The 12,025-nt window shown below is 40.7% G+C and overlaps 1 long non-coding RNA gene across 4 annotated transcripts in view; it reads right to left on the minus strand.

The window, feature by feature from the left end:
- The window catches only part of LOC108447262, a 45,454-nt gene extending 33,429 nt beyond the window's left edge, over nt 1-12,025 (minus strand). For all 4 annotated transcript variants that reach the window (XR_001862728.1, XR_001862730.1, XR_001862729.1 and 1 more), the window contains exons 1-2: nt 11,997-12,025; nt 8,067-8,202 (exon numbers count right to left, since the gene is read on the minus strand). This is a non-coding gene — a long non-coding RNA (uncharacterized LOC108447262). The remainder of the gene's footprint in view (nt 1-8,066; nt 8,203-11,996) is intronic.

Below are 12,025 nucleotides of genomic sequence, written 5' to 3' on the forward strand. Positions count from 1 at the left end.
GAAGAGCACTTTCAGATGAAACCCCTTCAGAAGTCCTCCCTCACACCATGCTGTGACGTGTCAGAAACCTCACTCCAATGTGTGTGAGCATCACACAGTGACACAGCTGGCACAGCCAGGAGCAGCCCAGTTCTCCTTCACACTGAAGTTCCCAAGCCCCAGGCTGCTGTTCTTTGCTAGAGAGCCAAGTGTGACATTCTAATAACTTTAATTTCTCCAGCTTGTATCAGCTGATTGTACCACACAAATTCATGGGCTGCCACAATAAAATAACGTTCTGGAGTGCAGCTTTTAACCTGTTTTTACTGATTAGAAAGCACAGTGAATAAATATTGCATTCAGAGGTGCATTGCTACATAATTTTTGTGACACTTGATGGTGCCTTTAATACTTCTCATGTCCATGAAGTGTACATAAAAGGAACCTGTTGTAAAGTTAGTTTCATGGTAGCCTGGCTTCAATCAGCTTTGAATGACAAACTGGATCATCATTAAATGCAAATAGCTCTCATAACATGTTCTCTTAAGATGTAAAGTAAAAACTAGAAGCCTCTGTACAGTACACAGGAATTAAACCACAGAGTTCTTTTGCTTAAAGTAACTTAAACTCCTGATATTCTCAAAACTACTTTGACTATTTGCTTTTAGCAAGAAGGATTTCCCTCACACCCTTTTATCATTAATAATCTCACAAGAAGTTCTGGTCTGCTGCCACTCTGTATACACTTGAGCTATACAACTTTTCTGTTTTCTTGTAGCCACTGAGCTTTTTATTATGCTGGAAATAAAACTCAGTAGCCTTTAGGATGCTAAAGCAAACCTGACCTGTTCTTATAAGCACTCTTATATGGAAACACACACAATATTTAAACATTATGTAATTCCATCTTTTTTTCAACCATGTGGCAGCTCTGCACATAAAAACCTGTCCCATGCACACAGTACTCAGTTCCTGAAAATAAAGGACACACTAAAGTTGCTTCTTGTCAGAGCTCATGGAAGCTCTTGGTCTCTAACTCTGCATATCTTTGAACCATGTAAAGCAAACATCTTCCCACAGTAATTTTACGTATGATATAATAATAAAATCCATGAGTTGAAAGAGGATATGACTTATCTGCTGCAAAGGTCATAAATGAGCATTTTAATGATGTGAAGTGTAACATCTGAGCTTGCAGGCATCAGAAGGAGCATTTAATTGATGCAGTATTTATGAATTATCAAGCATCACTTACTGGAAATGCTTTAATTTATGACTGATATAAAATCCAACTTCCTAAATAGGTTAACAACAGCAGCAATTTTGTGGGACATACTGTTGCTGTCAGCCCCTCTCTGCAGATTCACCTTGCAGGGTTTGCAGCCTGTTATTGCATTTCTTCTGGTGGAAAATAAGAATTACATTCTGATCCTCTCTTGAATCTGAGTGGTGGAAAGGCTAACTAGAAAAGCAATTTATGAGCAGGTGATGTGCCACAAAGAGACCATCTCCCAAGGCAAGGTATTCATACATTGCCATGCCCCAAACCTCTGGGAAGACAGGAGTGAAGGCACTTACTTGGGCCACCAAATTTCAGTTCTTCCCAATCACAGGCAGCAGCACAGAGCATCTCACAGGACATGTTCTAAGAACGAGCCTCCAGCACCATCTGATTGCAGCTGTAAGGCTGTGGAGGGTGAGAGAACATCCATCCATCCATCCATCCATGCATCCCTGCCAGACATCCTCAGCAAGATGAAGGGGAGCGGGATGGGAGAGCCTATGGGATGGCCCAGGCAGCTGCAGGGATTCTGCCTGCCTGGTCCTGCTGCAGGCAAGTCCAGCTCAACTTGTTGAAGATAATTTTAATTTACTGCCGGTTAAAACCTACCTGGGTTTTAACAAAGACAAAACACACCCCAGCACCTTTCCCCCAGGGCCTCCCCAGGGCCCAGTGTCACCCCCAGCCCTGTCACCTGGAGCCCTGCAGGGACAGGTCACCCTCAGCCCTCTCCTGTGCAGCTCCTTCTTCTCACGCTCTCACCAGATCCAGCACACCTGCACCAGCTCTGGGCTGCTTGGCAGCACCTACCCCTTTGTGCTGTTCCCCCTTCTGCCCTGTACTTGCTTTTCCTCACTCCTTTACTCACCCAGAGGTTCTCACTTCCAGACAGCCCCACCTGTGGTTGAGGGGCTTGGCCAGGCTCAGCTGTAGCTCCTTGGCACAGATGGAATTGTCTGGAACAGACCCTGGGCAGACCCTGGCTGAAAAAGTTCACTTCCCAACTGCTCCCTCTCTCTAAATTACTCAGGAATTAACTTCTGGATTCTGAAGAAATCCTTCTACACTCCTCCAACTCTGTGAGGAAGGGGTGCATATTCACTGGTGTGCCAGCACTCCCACCAAAGCAGAGGCTGACCTACAAATCTCAGAAGTACCAATCTGCACAAAATTCATGTCATTTTGGCTTGAACTTGGATATGGGTGTACCAAAATGGAATAACAATAGGATGCAAGGTTTCTGTAATACTGGAACACAGTTTCAGATAAGGGCGTGAGTGGTGTGATCATTCCAAAGGGCAACAGTGGGTAAAGCTACACAAGAAAGATGAGTGGGAAGAAAAAAATCAAAATAAATGGGAGAGTGAGTAGAAAAGAAAGCCTCCCCCTGTGGTCAGGCAGGACAACAGCATAAATGGAGGCATGAAGAGGAAGAAGCTGAGAAGAAGGAAATTGAATTCAGCTTAGTTCTGATTTTTCTCCCTGAAGCTCTCTCAATTCCACTCACCTTGACTTCAGGGCAAGCACCAAGGAGGGACTCCAGCCCTCTGGGCTCCCTGTTTGGCATCAGCTCCACAAATGGTAAAAGGCACAGCTAATTTAGAATAGAATTGTTTAATTTAGTGGTTCAGTGTCTAACAAGTGCTGCTTAACGTGGTGTGAGAACTGGCCACCAGCAGCAAGGGTATCGTTAATTAATTAATTCAATAAAGCTTAAAACTGGCCTGATTGTCAATCTTTTAAACACTCCCATCACTGCAAGCCTGAATTCCTCCGCCCACAGGCAGGAACCTGGTGAATCCAGTGGTGTTTGAAGGAAATTGGAGTCACATGTAGGACTTTGGCATCTTAACACACTGCCCTGGATATCCCATAAAGGACATGGACCCTTTCAAAAGCCTAATGAAAATTTATTATAGAATCATAGAATCACTAATGTTGGAAAAGACCTTGGAGACCATTGAGCCCAATCAATGGGCTGGCGCTGTAGGAGACATAGTTGGTGTTCCTGTAGTAAACTGCAGTGGTGTGAAAGTGCTTTGACAGCCAAGGAGTGGGTTAAGATGGAATGTAGCATCAATGAGCTAAGAAAGGGGGTAAAAACAGGTGAATGGAAGGTAAAAATGAGGTGGTATGTCCAAAACAAAACTTCCTCCAGTTTCAGAAATAATCCAAACACACGAATGACCAAAGGCTTCTCCTTGCTGGCTGAAAATCTGCACAGTCACAGTGTGCAATTTGTAGGAGTTACTGACAAACTGCAGTACAGCTATATAATACTGAAAGCATTCAGGTGTTAAATTTATCTCACTTGCTAAGGAGCAAAGGCTTGCAGGAAGTAGAAGAAGCAAGGCCCAGCAAAAGATCACACTTTCCCGTTGACTCAACATTTTATTGCATTGAAGGCCAAACTCTAGTTTAAATTCAGCTACCAATTCTGGAGCAGGCAATAATGCCAATAAAGTTTGTGTCTGGCAACATTTTGCCATTTCAGCACACTGGGTGTTCCTTCAGTAACTGGCTGTTTGGAGAGGAACAGAAGAGAGAGGAACAAAGATGTGTAATGGGAATATCCAGAAATCCTGGAATCAAGGGCAATAAAATCAGGTAATTTTTTTTTTTATACCATAGTGCAAGAGGAAAAAAAAAAAAATAAAGGGAATTACTGAGGAGTTGAGACAAAGGACTAACTTGACTGACTTAGACTGACTAAATCAGAATGGCTGGGATGGTGTTCAGGTATTCAGACAGATTAATAGGCTAAAAAATTCTTGTTGTAGGAGGGACAGGAATATACAGAATGGGAAAGAATGGGCCCATTTCTCTGTTATTTAAATGCTTCCAGCTCCCTTCAGCCTATTCCTATGTACTCAGCCTCTTCCTAGCATAATGTGTCCATGAAAAATGTCTCTGTCACAGATTGCATGGGCAGCAATGGCAGCTTGCCCCTTGCTCCCCCTGATCCTCAAATTCCCAGTCACTGGCAAATCCTGATTGGTATTTTGTGCAGCAGTTGGGGTGTTTTCTTTTGCAGATGTCCTATGAATATAGACATCCCCTGAAAATTCATGCCCAGGTGCACATTCATTTTACTAACTATTAATTTATTCCAACTGCCACAATGTTCATTTGTGTTTTGAAATTGAGAGTTTCCCAGTTCCTTTTTGTTTGTCAAAAAGTCCTCTTTTCAAAAAGAAAGGCTTCTGACAGCATTTTATTCTTTTTGTTTTATTCTTACATCCAAACACATAGAAACCATCTCTTTTCTCTGAACTGCTGCTTCTTTTTGTGTTCTCTTCACAACCTATTTTCCCATCAAAAAAACTTTAATCATTCCTCTGTTTGAAATAATTCTGAAAACAGAGTAAGTTTTTATTTGCAAATACCACTTCATTTTTACCTTCTCTTCACCTGTTTTTCCCCCTTTCCTTGTTCAACTATTCTGCACTCCATCTTACTCCCTCCTCTCCAGCAGCAAAGTAGGAAATGTTGTTTATAATAAGCTAGGTAATGAACCTGGCCTCCAAGGAGATGTGCCTGACCCCCTTCTGACTTTTAGAGGTTTGCCAGGGGTGGGAAAAGTTGGTCGCCTGGGAACCTGTGTTCTGAAATGATTTAGTAAGCACAGTAATGCAGCAGAGGGAAAGAAAATCAGAGCTAAAGCTGACTGACTATTCAATTATTAATCCTATTCATAAAGAATTTAGCCTCTGTTTTGTTTAGCAAATAGTTTGGAAACTTGTCCATTCCTCCCCTATGCAAAGTATTTGCTATTTGAAAGGTCTGGAAAGCATTTTTCAGATTGAATGTTTGTCTGTGCTTTCTTCCTTCACCATTTGCATTTGGTGTAGCATGCTGTGCATACACTTGGTTCAGGCATCAGTCAAGACACCATGGCTGGAAAATTTGAAATGGAACTGTGTCAGTGGGGGCAAAGGCAAGACACAAAAAATTTTGTCAAGATGGTTTTTGCAAATTGCCAGCCATGGTGAAAAATACCAGCTGACCGAATTCAGCCACATTTTACACAGGTACTACAGAGTGATTTGTCTACTTTTCAATATATATTGGGGTTCAGAACGTCCTGTGAGTCCACTCCTAAGGACTCACAGAGTCATTGAAGTTGAAAGAGGCATGGGGGAATCTCTAGAGCAGCCTCCAGCTCACAACTCTGTCAGCACTACATTCAGATTGACAGCTCAGGGTTGTACAACATCAGTAATGTCTTGAAAACCTCCCTAGACAGGGCTCTCACAGTCCCCTTGGGTCCCTGCTCCACTGCCAGACTCACTACCCTGTAGCTGCTCGTGTCTCATTTTGAATCAGAATCTTCTGCTTTTCAGTTTATAACCATTGCTGCTTAGCACAAACCAAACCAAATCAGATTTTCTTAGCATCAGGTGTCACAGAATCACAGGATGGGTCAGGTTGGAAGGGACCACAGTGGGTCAGCTGGTCCCACCACCCTGCTCCAGCAGGGCCATCCCAGAGCACATGGCAGAGGATTGTGTCCAGATGGGTCTGGAATATCTCCAGTGAGGGAGATTCCACAGCCTCTCTAAGCAACCTTGTCTTTGAACCTGATCTCATATCTGGGTGCTATGGAATTGGGCCTCTTGAAAAATCTGGTTTGTGATTTTGCTCCTTACAGGTGCAATTTAAGACACTGGGTCAGTTAAGCCTCACTTAAAACCATTTAGATATGGGATGCATTCAAATTCCCCTCCATTCTGGCAGTTTTGAGAAGCTAATTTTACAAAGAGCTAACAAGGGAGAAGACCTCACATAATGGTGAGTTGTTCCAGAACATTTCTCATTACTTTATTTCCTGACCCTAAGACAGAACCCAGCACCTGCCTGTTGCTGTGACTGCTCCCCAAAAGTGTGCACAAATCCACACATCCACGAGATTTTCCATAGAGACAATAATAAATGAGCAGCAGAAATGAAGAGCAAGTAAATCACTTACGTGATACAATTAACCTCTTTGTGTGAGTAGAGATAATCAACTGCGTAAATTAATTTAAGGAATTATTGACTAGTGTATAGCTCTATAAAAAGGGATTTCATTTGTCTGAGAATGTATCAGCAAAGCTCTGCTGCTCCAAAAGAAGGAAGTGAAGCAATGGGTGACGCAAACCAAGGTGGCCACGCCAAAGTAGAGAAAACTATACCTTGAAGCCCAGGAGTTCAGAAAAAACAAAACCCCTGGTACTCACTACTTAAAACTAGAAAAAATCAGGGTCATTTAGATGAGAGAGCAGTCTTAAAGCATGGAAAAATTGTTCCTGAGTTGTGTATAGTAAGCAATAATATTAAACTGCATCACGACTCTGATTTTTTTTTTTTTTTAAATTTTCTCTTGAACTCAGATAATTAGCTTTTATCCTGCAACATGAGAGGCATCTTGTCTTATGGTCTTGCCCCCCTTGTTAACGATCTTTAGCTAATTGCTAGTTGGGAAAGTAGAAGCTGACAATGTACTCAGAGACCAATTGACACAGAAGTCATCTGCATGACTGAGAAAATAAGCCCAGGCTGGTCATACATAGCCTGTAAATCATCCCCTTACTGCAGTGCTCCAGCAGCAATCAAGATAAACAATTACACTTCGCAAAACAACAGCTACTTTGCTCCTCCTTCTGTCAGGAAGCTCTATTTTATAAGCCTGCTACTAAAACTCCTGGCTCAGCTTATCTCAGTGCTGAGATAAGTGGACCCTCATTGCTGCTCCCAGCATCTGTGTAGAGCCTCTGTTTGGTTGCATGCTCTGAAAAGCTGTCTTAAAGCCATAATTTTTTTTTTTTTCACTACTGAGCATACTGCTTTCCCCAGAAAAATGTCTTACAATAAGGCTTTTGCCAGTATTCCTATTAAGAGCAATTCTCAGCATTTACCTGTTTAATCTATTTCCATTTTCTTACTCTTATTCTCACTCTCAGACACTTTTTTCTTCCTGTATTTTAAAATACTAACCAAATAACCTACTAGTGACAAGGCGTTCTAACAATATGGTACTGTATGTCCAGAGCAAGGTAAAAGTTATGAGGAAAACTGAATGGCAAAAGACATTCTCAGCCGACTAATTCATTTAAAAATCAAAATGTGGGCATCTTTTATAGCAAATGATAGTGATAAAGATCCTTCTGGACTGTAGTCTCTAAAAGCCGATTTCCACAAATGCTGCTTCCATAAGTGCTGTCATAAAGTTATGCCCAAAAGTCAAACTCAGCTGCTGCGCACTCTGCAGCTCATTTAACAGTTCACAGTGAAACTCTAATCACCAATTTGTCAAAACAGAGCAAAACACTGGTGCAGAAAGTGGCTTCACACAATCTGCCTTCAACCACCAAAATCAGGAAGTTGGATAAGTGGGTAGCTAAATCATTAACTCAGGTAGGATGGAAAACAAGGCTCCTCTCTACTGATGAAAGAAAACTCACGGTCCTGGAGCTTTCCCCTTCCCACTTGGACACTGGGCATCAAAGCAGTCTCAGAAAATTTCTGAACTCTGGGGAATGGAATAGCAACAATATCATCTGCTCCTCCTTCAAGGACTATGGCCACTAAGAAAAAAAACAAAACAACAAAACAAACAAAGAAAAAAAACCAAACAAAAAGCCCCAACACCGAAATTACAAGTTTTACACCCAAGGGCCTGCTACTTTCACCCCTGAGACAACACTAAGGTGATCAAAAGATGCAGAAAGGTGGAAATTACTGTCTGATGCATGTCATAAATACTCCCAGGCATTTTGTGTCCAGTTTTGCAACCCTTTGTGGAAGTGGTGCCTGTTCATTTTACCAGTACCGCTGTCGAGTTGCTGTCCCTCCTCATTCGGGAAATGCAAAGTAGAGAGGCTCTGCCTGGTGGGACTCACAGCTGCTTGGGCAGCCTGAGCTTCATCCTGTGCTTGGGCTCATCACCAGAAATACAGAACCTGTAATTTCAAATACTTATCAAAGAAAAGAATGAATCAAAGAAAAAGTGGGGAAAGAAAATGTATTTTAAATAGCAGGTATCACTTTTTATTCCCTGTTTTCTTTCAAGCCTATCAGACTTTGTTCTGTCTAAGCTGTACATATATTTAACAAACAGCTATGTCAGAACTGTTTATTGTTAATAAACAGTGTAAAATATGTCTTGCCCCATAAATCATGGTGGATAAAAATGAACTAAGCATCACATGTAGGTTTTAAGGCTGTCTCAATTTCTCCTAATCCAAATTAATTTCTAAATCTTATAAAGCCAAAATAGTACCTCAGCTAAATCCTACCAGAGTGCTGTTTCTAAGCAAACAGTTCCTTTTCCCAGAACACTGGCTCAATAAAGCTGAGACTCAGTCACCCTTATTCAGTAAAACTGCAGCATATTTGGGTGGTGCAAGTTGTAGTCAGTGGGACCTGAAACAATAATTGTATTCCCAAGCATGGGCAACAGTGATTTAATACTTTGAATAAAGCACAGTAAAAACATTAATCAGAGATCTGTAAAACTTTCATGTCACATGATCACCATTGATCAAACTTTCTGCAGCCTGGCGTAGTCTTGGGAAGAATTTACAGGCTCTTCCACATAAAAGACTCCTTTTTTCAAGCCTGTTCTGAAACCATCACTAGAGCAAAACTCGTGCTAGGGAGAGCGGGATAGGAAGAGCTTCCCAGATGTCAGCATCTCTTAGTAAAGCTGGCTTAAGGCCATTAATAAGAGCAATTCCTGCATGTCAGGAGGCACATAACATTCTAGAACCTTCCTTACTTTGGGAAACAACTCCTGATGAGGAGCAGCAAGAGCAGTTATACCTTCAAGAAGTCCTTGTTATTGCTGATATGATAAAAGCTGCCCTATTTTCTCCAAAGAAGTTGTAAATAGCCAAGAAAAATGGATAGAAAAATTAAAATCTTCCTTTAGAAAATGCCCTAAATTTGAGAAATACCATGTTATTAATTTGGTTTAACTCACAGTGCAAATCCATTAGTCTGAACTTCTCAGGACACAGTGAGAGACTCAAACAAGAGCAATTTGTTTTCTTTTTTGTAAACTATCTGGCTTTTGAGTTAACATGTCATTTATGAACATACTTTATGCAGAGAGCCACAGGTGGAGGAACTTGTTCAGCTGTGTCATTCTAATAAATTTAAAAATAAAATGTTCCTCATTTTCATGGCTTCTCTGTTCAGCTCCGCTCAAGGTAATAGAAACTACACTATCTCTGGTATTTGACCTTCTAATTGCTCTATTAAAAACTGGATTAATATTGATCTCATGAATGATAGTCTGACAAAGGCATAGCGGCTTTTCTGTCAATCTTTAAAAGAGAAGACAACATAAGAACATTTTGTTCTCCAGAACAAAAATTGCAGATTCTGAATGAGAGGAAAAAAATCTATAGTTAGCATTGCTGAAAAACTCAAAATTATTCTGGCAGCTTTTTAGCTAAGAATACTTTCATTGCTTGTGAAACTGGAAAGAACATATCTAAAATGCAAAGTTAAGATGATCTGCATGCTTCCTGTAGTCAAATTTTTTGAGGGAAAGTAATACCTTTTTCATCATTATCATTTTGCATAGTACAGGTGAATAGACTTTAGATCTGAGCCACTAAGTTCTTGCTATGGCTTCTCAAGGGAGGAGGCACAGAGTTAGATACAATAAAAAGGTGAGAGAGAGGTGGGGTCTAAAGCCCCACTGTGACTGACTGCTGTGATTTACTTCATCTCCCTCTACACAGATCTCCTGTGATCTTGATTCACCAGCTGTTTTATTGTGATCATTAGAGCCATGCTTATCAAAGCCAGACTTAGGTTATAACTAGAGATAGATGGCTAATTCAGTGATCCAGGGAAGAAACTGTGAAAAGAAAAGGTTTTCCTTCCAGGTCAGGCAGTGAAGGATTGCAGACAGAGGCAGTTGACATGATAAGACATCTGAAAAGTGTTAAAAACCTGCTTACAACAATGTATTGATGGCATGCCAGTCTACGATGATCCCTGAAAGGAAGGAATTCATACCTGGGCTTCAAATTCTATCTTTGTACAATTATTTCATAGTTGCTTAGGTGGCATTTCTGCCGGATGTGTTATCCTGAATATAGTTTGCTGCCAATGCTTCTGGGAAACCAAATTTCACACTCATTTACCCAGTAATTTTTCAGTGGGCTGGCATAGGTCCTCTTCAAGGAATGCCCTGAATCCAGGCCTTGCTGAGACTGGGAGGGTGGGAGGGGTTATCCCAGCTATTGGGGAATGGTGACATGGCCGCACAAAAATCTGAGGAGTTTGGCAAAGCCCCTGCTCACTGAACTCCTCTGCACTGAAGGTTCACGATAATTTTCAGCAAAACTACCCTGTATCCCAGTTTATGGTTTGTTTCATACACTTTCCCCAACCTAAAGACAATGTCCTCTGCAAAAGTCATCCTTCATGTATGACAGAGGTTTTAACTGGTGCTGTAAGTAACATTATCACAATCATTCATGCACTCCATATTAATCAAGCTCACAGTTTTCCAGACAGAAATTTCCCTTTTTTCCTCTCCTGTTTTGTTTTTTTTTTTTTTAAGTCTTGTTGAATGGGGACAAGGTGGCAGAAAGACATGAAAAATTCTGAAGATTGTGATGGAAACTTTTTTTTTCCTTTCCGTAGGGGAGACGCTTCCATTTCTATGGATAGAACTTCACTCAGCTGTGAAGTGTTTGAGGTTTTAACCCTGAACTGAATAAGTAACCCAGGAAATAATGAGGTTGTTTAGTTAGATGATGCATGTGTAGTACCTGGTCTTTAATTTCCAGATTTTTCACTTTCTTTTCGTTTTCCAGGTGCCCAAAAAGACACAATTAGGGGTGAATGTAAAGCATTGGTGCCATTGACCTTCAACCTGCTATTAGGCAGATCTAATACTCAACATTGCAATTATCTACATGATATAGACAAGCATATATTAAGCTTCTATGTGAAAGCATTCCCAGCACTTAGTATTTTTCTCTCAAAGAGGAATTTGTCTTTTCAAGACTCTTCTATAACAAAATATAATTTAACTGCTCAATATTATTCCTAGCAGAAGAAGTGATTCTCAAATGTTTATAGATTATTTGCTTATGAAATAGAAGTTTTTCTTTGGTATCCTAATTTTAATCTTTGGGAAGTGTGCACAGTATTCCTAAGGGACTGTGTCTCTGTGGTGTTCTCCAGGAGCACAAAAGAAAATAAATTGTCATTAGGATGGTTATTTATAAAGAAAGTCAAAACTATTTCTGACAGAGTAATCTGCATTGTATTCTAGCTGCTAGGACTGTTTAACTGTATCACAGGAAAAACACAGAAGAAAATCCCATCACAAGGTTAGATTTATGTCATTCCTGGGAAAAAAAAATGTGCCTTTGCAATGCTATGGTTATTTTTAATCTAAAGCTACTTTAGAGTTTCATTCAACTTGTGTTAGCTTGATTTAGGAGTGCAGCTCTAGGTCAAAGAAGACTAACAGTATCCAAGCAACAAATGATTAAATTATACTTTTCAAGTTGTCTTACAGAAGAAAAAGGTGTACCTAGCAAAAGTGAAAATAACAGGGGAGGGGAGGGAACACAACAGCTCAAGCCAAAATCTAGATATATCACATTCCATCTAAACATACAGTGTATTTCTGAAGAAACTTCGAAAGCTGAAAGCACAGCCTGTCAGTAATGCACCACACTTCCTCCACCATTTTTCTGTGAGGGAGATTATTTGCACACACCTGATGTGATGTGATTCTTCTTCTTCTTC

Source organism: Corvus brachyrhynchos, unplaced genomic scaffold (genome assembly GCF_000691975.1).
Source record: "Corvus brachyrhynchos isolate BGI_N302 unplaced genomic scaffold, ASM69197v1 scaffold216, whole genome shotgun sequence".
In the NCBI taxonomy this organism is placed as follows: domain Eukaryota; kingdom Metazoa; phylum Chordata; class Aves; order Passeriformes; family Corvidae; genus Corvus; species Corvus brachyrhynchos.